Source organism: Vombatus ursinus, unplaced genomic scaffold (assembly GCF_900497805.2).
Source record: "Vombatus ursinus unplaced genomic scaffold, bare-nosed wombat genome assembly UNPS02014813.1, whole genome shotgun sequence".
NCBI lineage: Eukaryota > Metazoa > Chordata > Mammalia > Diprotodontia > Vombatidae > Vombatus > Vombatus ursinus.
Genome location: NW_020954591.1, coordinates 1,098,900 through 1,110,739, shown reverse-complemented (window position 1 = coordinate 1,110,739; position 11,840 = coordinate 1,098,900). Strand labels below are relative to the sequence as shown.

The 11,840-nt window shown below is 37.2% G+C and overlaps 1 pseudogene; it reads left to right on the top strand.

Moving 5' to 3' along the window:
- The first annotated feature begins 1,704 nt into the window (after nt 1-1,704).
- On the top strand, nt 1,705-2,474 carry LOC114022836 (annotated as a pseudogene).
- Nucleotides 2,475-11,840: the final 9,366 nt, after the last annotated feature.

The window sequence follows — 11,840 nt, the reverse complement described above, 5'->3', positions numbered from 1 at the left end:
TCATTCATCTTCTCCAATAAGAGGTGACAAATGAACGCAGGAAGATAAAGAAAAGAATATGAAGTTTGTGTATACTACACGTCCAAAACATCATGCAGCTATTGCTGGACCTGCTGGTGCTTACAGTGGTTGACATGTGAAGAGGGGATATTTTAAAGAAAGACACTTTCCCCATGGGATGCAATAGGAACAGTGGCAGCTTCCATCTGTCCTTATGGAAAGCAGGTACAGTTTCTCACCTGCAAGTGATTCTCAACAGCAGCCCTAGTCACTCACCTTCACACCAGGCCACCTCCACTGGGCAGTAGGAGAGGAGGAATCCCTTCTACTCACACAACTTAACCAACTCAGGGAGGGGGCAAAGGTATGTATGCCCAGCAATCCTACAGCATCCTTTAGTATGTGGACATCCAAAAAGTGGCCCATGGGCCAGTGGATCCCAAGGATATATTGTGTGAGATTTTTATCAAAAGGATACCCAGAGTAGCTAGGTAGAGATAAAAGTCTCTAGATAGAATTGTTTTTGTTTTAACTTGTAATTGTATTCTTCACTGAATGCAAGTTGCACAGTAATTAACAAAACTTAGAATCCCAAAATCTAAGTTTTCTTTATGAATGCATTGGGTTAAATAAGCAGGAGCAATGGTCCCTTGCTTTATAATGGGCACTTGATGCTACAGGGAAAGCTAATGCTATTGTTCAAGTTAACTGATGGTCCTGAAAGGGTAAAATGAAAGCTTCAGGTTAATAAGTATAAAATCTCACCTGAAGTTTTGATCCCATACTCAAATATCTCATACCATTAGCTACTGACACCCTTTTCTAAGAGATCATGTCCCTTTCCAAAAATTGCTATATAAGGCAATTTGTTGCCAGTCACAAATACAGGAATGTAGCTAGGAAGTAAGAAGATAATGACCTTGGCCGCTGGGCTTGGTTTTGTTCCTGTCCATTCTTTGCCCCACCCATTTGTTTTCTTTAATAAATGTAAAAGAAGGGTTTCCCTTTCATTTTCTGAGTATTAAAAACCAAGGCACCTTGAAACTCAGAATTCCCTTGGCAGTTTTCTGGAAAGAATCATAGACTCATAGACACAGATGGGACCTTAGAGACAATCAAGTCCAACCTCTTCACTTTACAGATGAGGACACAGAAGCTTGAAGACAGGAAGAGTCACCCAGGAGGTGATTTCCCAAGGAGAGTCACCTAGCCAGTGAGTATCTGAGGCAGAATTCAAAGGTCTTCCTGACTTAAGGTACAGTTCTCTACCCCAATATGTTTTATCTGATAACTGCCTTAAAACTATTGCTAAGTGCAGTTTAATGAAAAGAAAATAAGCAGAAAACCATAAGGAATGTTTAGCCATTTAATGTTTAAAGTTAGAGGAGGCCTCTGTTAGAGATTCTACCCTTGGGGACCAAGAAGTCAAGGGAAAAAAATAGGTTTAAGCCTAAAAGCACTGGTTCATGACAGGAAAGAAGAAAGGAAGGAAGGAAGGAAAGAAGGAAGGAAGGAAGGAAGGAAGGAAGGAAGGAAGGAAGGAAGGAAGAATTGTCTTTTGGATGACCAGAAAAGGTAAATATACTGAGTGGAAACAATCTCATAGAGTACCTTAAACCTGGAATCATCTTTGCTGTGGGACCTTCTGTGCAAGTTTGAGGATGTTCTTAAGTATGAAACTTTCACTGTAAAAAATGCCTTGAAGTACTCTTTTTTCTGGCTGGAATCATGGCGGGCGTAGAAGAAAAGAAGAAGCTACCATCTGTTCCAGAATCCCTTCTGAAAAAGTGAAAGGCTTTTGCAATACTGAAGGCCAAACGCCTAAAGAAGAAGACGGCTGTAAAAAAGCTTCGTAAAATAGGGAGGAGAGTTATCTATGAAAAAGCTAAAGCCTACCATAAGGAGTACAGACAGATGTACAGAAGTAAAATCTGACTGGCTAGAATGGCATGCAAAGCTGGCAACTACTATGTACCTGCTAAACCCAAGTTAGTTTTTGCGATCAGAATCAGAGGTATCAGTGGTGTTAGCCCAAAGGTCTGAAAAGTTTTGCAGCTTCTTCATCTTTGCCAAATCCTCAATGGCACTTTTGTTAAGCTTAACAAAGCTTCCATTAACATGCTGAGGATTGTGGAACCATACATTGCATGGGGTTACCCAAACCTGAAGTTTGTGAATGACTTGATTTACAAACGTGGTTATGGCAAGATCAAGAAACAGAGAATTGCCCTGATGGATAATGCCTTTATTGCAAAATCTCTTGGTAAATATGGAATTTTCTGCATGGAGTTCTTGATCCATGAGATCTAAACTGTTGGCAAGCACTTCAAAGCTGCCAACAACTTCCTGTGGCCCTTCAAATTATCTTCTCCATGAGGCAGAATGAAGAAAAAGACTACACACATTTTGTGGAAGGTGGAAATGCTGGTAACAGGGAAGACCAGATCAACAGGCTTATTAGAAGGAAGAACTAAAGGTTTCTACCATGATTATTTTTCTAATGGTCTGTTAATAAAAATGCCTGTGACAAAAAAATGCCTTGAAGTAATAAAAAAAGTGGGCTAATTTGGTTCATAAATTTTTACAATGATAACAGATATTATTTGATCAAAGAAAGTAGGACATTTAAATCAACTTGATACATCAAATGGATCAAATGAGATAATACTTGTAAAGCACTTAACACAGTGCCTGGTATATAGTAGGCACTACATAAGTTTTAACTAGTATTATCATCATCATCATCATCATCATCATTATCATTATTAGATTCCCAGTTCCAGACATTCCCCAATGTGCAAACAGCAGACAACTGTAAGGTCACCTTTTCTCCACCCCCACCTCTTTCTGCCAAAGAATATATGTAAAAGAAAAGAATAACTCAGAGCTTTGAGATAATGTAGGGGTTCAGAAGTGCCATACAGGCAGAAGCTTTGACACAGAGACAAGATAGAACATTAATGGAACCTAGACAAGAATGGAAAATTGCACCCCTTATATGTCCGCCATATTCTTTGAGACTTGCCTATAATACATTCTACTTTACTTTAAGAATCAATACCTATGTAACACGGAGAATGGAGTTGACTGACATTAAAAATATATGTATTTATTAAAAGTAATATTAAAAATTGTGTCTCATTCTCCTTCTCCCCTGCTCTTACCATGGAATTGCAACTGCCTACTTTGCCTGTCCCTAGGACTGGCTCTGCCTTGACATCTCTCTATGCTCAGTGTAGCAACCTTCTTCTGGCTTCTCTTGCCTCTCCCTACCCTGGCTAACCCCTGTAAGCAGCCTTCTCAGCAACACACCTGTCTTCATCCTAGATACTTTTCTTACTTGACCCTTTGCTTTCCCTGACTTCTTATCTAATGCCTATAACTCTTACAATCTGGTTTCTCTGCTCCTGTTCCAGAGCTGCTGAGTGTTGCTTGAGAAATACAAAACTGTGCCTTTGGGCCCACTAAAATTCATTCTAACAAACCCTCACAGTTGTTCAAAAATCCTTTTATTCATTTCTTTTTGACATTTCATTCCCCAAAACAGCTGTTGCATTTTTTCCATTGTCCTCAAATGCCTGATTCTATCCATGCCCCACTATCCACTTCTTTCATAAGATAATCTTTGCTTCTTCCTTTATTGAGAAGCTCAAGGCCATCTAACTGAAGTCTTTTCAATTCCTGTCCTTTTCATCTGAAAATTTCCCTGCCTACTCTCTTCCTACCCATCCTCTTCTCCTGCCCTCCCCTCTCATAAACAGAAATGGTCTGGCTCCTGGACAAGGTTAATCCCTCCATCTGTGACCTGAATCACTTCTACTCTATATAAATATCCTTCTCTAAACCCTGCTAATATTTTGTTCTTCCCACTCTATCTCCCTCCTCTTGCTGATGAAACAAGAAAGAGTAGTCTATACTTAGTACTTCAACATTAGCACTATAATAATTTGGCCTCTGTGCCTACTGCTACATGTTGCACCTGGTCCTCCCACCAGCATGGCACCAGGCTCAGGAATATAAGGGAAAAAATTGGAATTTCTCTTAGCAGTTCATTGATGCATATAACCCTGACTAGTGGTTATGAGTAACAAGCTTGTCATGGACAATATGGTCAAATTATTATTTTTCTTGGAAATATGTAGCTCCTCTACTTCAAATTGTCATCATGAATACAGGTGGCTTTTCTTTCTCACTCCTTCGCAAATGTAGCTTAATCAATATGCAGGATGGTTGGACTCTGTTATTATTTATTCTTGCTACAATATAATAGGTATATATTGTCATAGTCATCCATAGGCCCAATCCAAGCTTCAGGAAGTAGGCTTGTCCATAGTCTTGGAAAGAGCCTTCCTGTGTCTGCAGGCACATCAGCACCTCAGTTCATATTATGGTTACTTCTACCTGAGCCCTGGGAGTCTGTCATTCCTGTAACCTTTTGTGGAATGCACAATGATTCCAGTCTAATCCTAGAATTCTAAGGATTTTTTATTGGGTTTCTCAAGATAACATGTTTGCCAAAAAGGTAGTATAATAAGGCTAAGCAATCCTAAAGATAAGCTGAAGCTAGCAAGGTTACTTTCTAAAACTACTGAAGCTCTTATCTTTGGGCCTGAGCCACCTGCAGGCCATGCCACTCTACTCCTCCTCCATACCACATTATTTTGGCTCTTGGATTGTTCTGCTTCTGCAAATTAACCCCTTGGCTACCATTACACCTCTCCACTGAAACTGTTCACTTGAAAGCTATCAATCACCATATTTTTAACAAATTTAATGGTCTTTTGTCAGACGGCATTCATCCTCAATGTGAATTTAACTATGAACACTCTCTCTTCCCTTGACATATAAGAGACACAGCTTTCATCAGGTCTTCCTGTAACCTTTATTAACTGTTCCTTCTCGGTCTCCCCTATCAATTATTGTCTTGCTCTTCCCTCAGCCCTTTGTTCATCATCCATCCTTCCTTCCTCAAGCTTCTATCCATAGTGTTCTTTTCTTCTCTCTCTATACTCCTTCCAAGCGAATCTCAACCATTTCAACAGATTCAATGTCAGTCAAATTTCCAAATCTACATGTACAAGCTTTGACTCTCGAAAGATTCTGATCAGCACTTCCAGTTCTCTCCTAAATGTCTCCATCAAGATGTCCCATTAGTACCTCAAACTTGATATACCCAAAGCCAGGCTCATGCTCACAAATCTGATCATCTTCCTAGTAAACGTCCCATTTCTTTGAATTGATACCTCCATTTACCTGGCCATCTTTGATTCCTCTCTGTGTGTTTCTGTATGTCTCTGTGAATCTGATTTTGTATCTCTGTCTCACTTTTCCCTCCTCCTTCTCCTCCTCCTTCTCCTCCTCCTTCTCCTTCTCCTTCTTCTTCCGTCTCTTTCTCTCTCTCTGTCTCTCTGCCTCTCTCTCTGTCTCTGTCTCTCTCTTTGTCTCGGTCTCTGCCTCTGTCTCTGTCTCTGCCTCTGTCTCTGTCTGTCTGTCTGTCTGTCTCTCTCTCTCTCTCCCACTTTAGGATTCAAATCCACTTAATTCTACCTCCACAATCACTTTCACAGCTATCTTCTCTTTTCCTTTCCTACTGACACTCCATTGGGTAGCTCCCCTATGCAAAACCTTTGAATGTTTCCCTGTCATACACCAGAGTGGTTCTCAAACTTATTGCAATATTTTATACATATAACTTTAAATAAGACTTCAGTGGAATTCTTGCAGTAAATATATTTAAAATTATTTTTAAATGCCTGCTGCCAAGAGTGATAATTATCATAACTGATATGTAAAAGTACATTCTGTTGAATAGTTGAATTCCATTGACTTGCCTACCAAAAAATAAATTATGGAGTGTGAGGGAGTTCCACAAGAGTGAATCCCACTCATCTCTTGAAAACCTTGCCTTTTATTTTCAAATTCATTGAGTTGAACTTGAGAAAGTAATTCCAAGAAGCACAGCTCAGGAATCATGGTCTTGAAACCTATGGATTTGAGTCCCAGTTCTGCCACATATTAATCTTTCAACCTTAGACAAATAATTTCACCTCAATGAAATGAGGATGATAATAATAATACTTATATTACTTATCTCACTGGATTGTTATAAGAAACATGGTATAGGAATCTTAATGCCATAAAAATATAAGATAGTACTATTATTGTTTCCTCCCTAACCAAACTCTTCCATGGAACCAATGAGAGATAAAGATGGGGATTTACCCAATGTGAATTTAAAAGTGAAGCAATTCGTCCCATTCCTTTTAAGTTCTGTAAGATAAATATACTGATAATATTTTCAAATTCAAAAATCAGATTACTCTTTTGTATAATGAGAAATTAGTTTTTTTCCTTTCCTGATTTGTGCACTGCTCCTAAAATTTAATACTAGGAGGAAAGTAGGCTGGATTACACTTGGGGACTTGCACAATGTTTTTAATGGCTCCAATCTTCATCCTGAAACAAAAGCTCATGCTGTTAACATGAATAGTCTTCCAGTGATGCTGTATGAATGTGAGTCAGGGAATTCCACAGTCTCTGAAAAAGTAAAGTTATGGGTCATCCAAAGGGCAATGGAGAGTGCATGGCAGGCATGAATATTAATGCATTACCAGTGAACGTTGGTGCAGAAAAAGTGGCTATCATCAAAGGATATCATCAAAGATGTACAGGGTATTCCAAAAAGTCTTAGTTCCATTTTTAAAGTTTATGACTTTAATAGCTTTTTATTAAAGGGGGTGGGGAGGGTGCTAAGGCTTTTGGTATACCCTGAATATTAATAGAAAGGAAGTGAATTTCTCAAGTAGTAAGAAGGGAGAAAACTGATGGACAGCATTTGTGATTCACTGAAATCTATACAGTGTCAAAAGCTATAGAATAAAGATTCCAGATTGTTGAGTGGACATCACATGAAGTATTTATGGGAGGATCCTATGCAGTCCTTGCCACAGGAAAGAGAGTACCCACATCAGTGAAATCACAGACAGATTAAATAGCAAAGTGCCTACTCTATACAAATCTCAGTACCTTGAACTAGGGAAGAAACAAAGATAAATAAGGCCTACTACCTTGCCTTCTAGGATTTATGATTGAGTAGAAGATATAAAGAAACAAATATAATACAAACAAAAATAAGAAAATTTAATGAGAATTTTGCAAATAAATAATCTGTGAGTTCAGAAAAAAGAAAAAGATCACTTCTGACTAGGAGAGAACAAAGGTATTTTAATAGAGAACATGGCAATAGAGCTGAACCTTGCAAGATGGGATAGAATTTCAAAAAATAGATATAAAGGGGAGGACACCTAGTATAAGAAATGGTTTTAGTAAAAGCGTAAAGGTAGATGAACAAGAAATATGTTACTACAGAAGAAGTGTACCTTGAGATGTTGTTTTATACCCTCTAAATTTTAGGACCCAAGGACAAAGGTGCACCAACCCTGCCATAGTTATGGCTCAGTTTCATGTAACATAGATTTTTTTTAAGTTAAATCCTTGTATTACAGTGTAGGCTTAAAGCCTCCCATGGTGAGTAATACTCAAGAGACACCATTTTTAAACCTTGTCAGGGACAGGGAAAATTTATGTTCCAACTTCTCTCTGTAGAGACAGTTACCTCTTACAGAATCACACATTGGCAAAAGCATTCATGTAAAGCAAGTAAAAAAGCCCCAAATTTGGTTAGTGACAGGTTAATAAAGAAAGAAAGCATTTACAGCCAGCTGGATATAAATAAATATACCTGTGACTTTGAAATTGCATTATTATCTTACTTAAAAGTCAGGTAGTTTCTTTGTCTTTTATGTTTTTCATTTGTATTCCATTCATCATAATAGATTGGTAGCTAGGGAATTACCAGTAAAGTGATTAAAGGGATATGAAGTAGCCTCTTCCAGAAAATGTGCTGGTGCAGACCCATCTTTGACAAGAAAATTTTCCCACCCTAATGTCAGCCTGACTACATAACTCCCCCACTGACATTTCAGCAAACAAGTTAAAATGCCAACAGCTAAATGAGCAGGCCTTTCCATTCATTGTAGATTGATAAGTCAATCATTAAGAGCAAGTAAGACAGAATGCTAAGCAAAGCAAATGGAGTCTGCATCAGCGTGTCTCCTTCCTTTATGCAAAGTTTTACTCGATCCTTCATCCCCTCCACCCCCCATCCGACCCTCATTCTCTTTATTCTGAAGGAATAGGGCAAGGAATCACACTGAACAAAAAGGTTAAATTTTGTTATGACTGTGAAACTATCATCATTTTATAACTACTGTCTCCAGACTCGTGGTCCAAATGCAGACTTAGATGTAGACAAGAATACATGGGGTGGGAACATGAACAGGTAGAATGATAAGATAGTCACCTCTTTTCCCAGAAAGAAGTTTTGCTGTATCATCCTAGGATCAAAGAGAAAAGGGAAATTATTGACTTGTTCATTTTAACCCAGCTTTTGCCACTATTTAATAATAGGTTTGGTTTACTTTTATGTACTAGTTATTATTTTGTTCATTTCAAGTTACAAAATGCTAAGTATAAAATCATACTATGTTAGAGCCAGAAAGGATCTAAGATCATCTTCTCTAACTCTCTTGGTTTTCAGATGAAGAAATATAAATGAGGAAAAAGTCCAAAGGATTGAAATTACTTACTCAAGGTCCCAAGGCAAATTTGTAGCAGCACTGGGCTTAGAATACCTGTCTTCTGCCTGCCAGTCCACACAAAATACTGCTTCCCTTTGTGATGCATTATAAAATCCTATACATAGCATAGGAATTTTTGTAATGGAAGAAAATTATTTCATTGAGATTTTTCACATAAAAAAAGCACATAGGAGGAGAAAGGCCCCTAAAGTTAAGAAATATAGTTCAAGATTTCATACTAGTATTTACAACCAAAAAAGGGAAAGACTTTCTTTTTCTCCATTTGCTTCTATGAATATGCCAAATAAAAATCTTACTAGGGTGAATATTTGAATCCAAGTGTATGTAAAGATTTCTTCAATGATGTAAAATGTCATTTGCAGTGGATAGGTATAAAATTAGAACATGCACCAAGGAGATATGGAGACTAAAGGCTTTAAGCTTAAAACTGTGGGTCACATTAAACATACTTTGGTCTCCTCCAGGCATAAAGATATCAAGGAAAATGCTGTGGATGAATACGTTAAGAAATTTCTTGACTTTCTGAAATCAAAGCTGAATGAGAACACATTTAAAGCAATTAACCCCTGTATGATACCAATGGATGTACCCCTTTGGAATTATAAAATGGACTATAACAGATTAAAATACTCTAACAAAAACCCTAACAAAAAATAGGACCCATCATCTAAAGGCAGGAATAGAAACACTAACACTTCTACACCAAAAAGAGGAAAAGGATTAACAGCCATTTTTCAAGCACATGAACAAATGTGTCAAAAACCTGCAGAAACATTTCTGAACTAAGTCCTTATCACTTCACCACACAAAAGTAAGGGATAACAAGTTTCTGTCATTGGATTTGTTGAAAGTCACAAAAAGTAGCTTACCTCCAGATCAAGCCTATGAAACAAAGATCCAAGAATGGAATAATTATATGTCAAGAAGAATGCATCCAATATGTGGCCGAGTCATGAGGATTTGTTTGTGGAAAGAGAGAGGTTATAATGATAATTCAGATCCAGTTCTTTGATACCAGAACTTATAGAAGGGTTATCATTAGGGAGCCCAGACTTCATAATCAATGTAGATTATGAAACAAAATGGTGGAGACTATACAACATATTACTTCAGACTGAAAAATTTAGCATCTACCTAATACCTAGCAAGATTATACATCAGAAGCTTGCTAACTCTTGTGGACTAAAAGACAAAATCCCCCTTCCTATCAACGAAATCCACTACAGGCAGCTAGATGGCATAGTGAATAGAGTGCTAGGCCTGGAGTCTGGAGGGCCTGAGTTCAAATCTTACTTCAGACACTTATAAGCTTTGTGACCCTGGGAAAGTCGCCTTTTTACCTCAGTTTCCTCATCTATAAAATGGGGATAATAATAGCACCTACCTTTCAGAGTTGTGACAATCAAATGGGATGATATTTGTAAGGTGCTTAGTACAGTGCCTGGCATATGCCAGGCACTTAATATACTTGCTTCCTTCCATTACTTCATCCTCATCCTACATATGCAGACTTTGAAATATTCTGGATAACAACCAATAAACTACTTGAACTAGATCCTCATCACAAACCAAACAGTTGCCTAGAATGACCCAGACATAGCATTGATTAATAAAAAGTTAAGGACATTTTAGTAGTTTTACCACCCCAAATACCATCACTGAAGAAACCTTCAGGGAAAAAAAAACTTTTAAATTAGAATTATGCCCAAATTTAATACAAAGGACATATGAAGGAAGACACTATCCGCATCTAGAGAAAGAATTGATAAATAGAAATATGTATAGAATGGTTTTACACACACACACACACACATATTTGTGTCTAATGGTAGCCATCTTGGGGGGGAATAAAGAGGAAAAAAAAAGATTATATCATAACGTTATTATATAGTTAAGGATAAGCAAGTTGTATGAAATAGATTTGCAATTTCATTCATGTACAATCATCTTTTTTTCTATTCTATGTTATGGAAATGTGTGTTTTATTTCTTAAGTTCAGAATAAAGTAAATAAAATTTTAAAAAAATTATAGAAGCCTAAATTCCAAAAGACTTGTGATGGAAAATGCTCTCCACATCCAGACAAAGAACTATGGAGTCTGAATGCAGATCAGAGCATACTATTTTCTCTCTTTTGTTTATTTGTTTTTTTTTTCTTTCTCATGGTTTTTCCCTTTTGTCCTGATCTTTTCTTTCACAACATGATTAATATGGAAATATATTTAATATGATTGTATATGTATAGCTTATATAAGATTGCATGCCGTCCTGGGGAAGGGGAGCAGAGGGAGGAGGTAAAATTTAAAACTCAAAATCTTATAAAAGTAAATGTTGAAAACTAAAAAAAACAATAACTTTTTAAAAATTACAAAAAAATTATAGAGGCCTAACCAAAGATAAAATTTTATGTAGGAACAGGATGAGATACATAGCATCCCTATTGTTCTCTCTGCTGCTCCATTGTGATAAGGATGCTTTCAAGGAGTCTACAGAGGAGGATCTTACATCCTGATACTTTTATTGAACAAAAAGCACTCAGCTATGCAACAGTCCATCGAGCACTGAATATAAAAAATAATAGCAAGACAGAAACTTGTCTTAAGACTGTTTCCATCTGAACCCCATCAAAAAGAATGAGAATAAAATAATTATCATAATAGTAATACTACTAACAATAATAATAACTTGATTTATAGAGTGTTTTGTATTTTTCGAAGTACTTTCACAGACTCACAAAAATGACAGAATTTCAGAGTTCAAAGAGACCTCAGTAGCTTTTTAGTGTAATCCATAGCAAAAAAAAAAAGCATTCCCCCTACAACACAGCTGGCAAGTGGTGATTCAGTATTTGCTATAAGACCTCCACTGGGGGAGTCCACTGTCTCAAAAGGAGCCCCTTCCATTTTGAGCACCTCTAATCATTAGGAAGTTTTTTTCTTAATTCAAAACTAAATTTAACTCTCTTCATCTTCTACCCATTGCTTGTAGGTCTGCTATCTGGGAACAAGTAGAATAAATCTAATTGTTCTTCTAATGTGACAAGCCTTCAAATGCCAAAGAGAATTATTATGTTTCTTCCCCCTTAATTCTTCTCTCCTCTAGGATGGCATCCAGTTTCTTCACCAATTTTCATGTGAAACATACTTGAAGCCCTCTCTCATCCTGCTTGCCCACCTCAGTA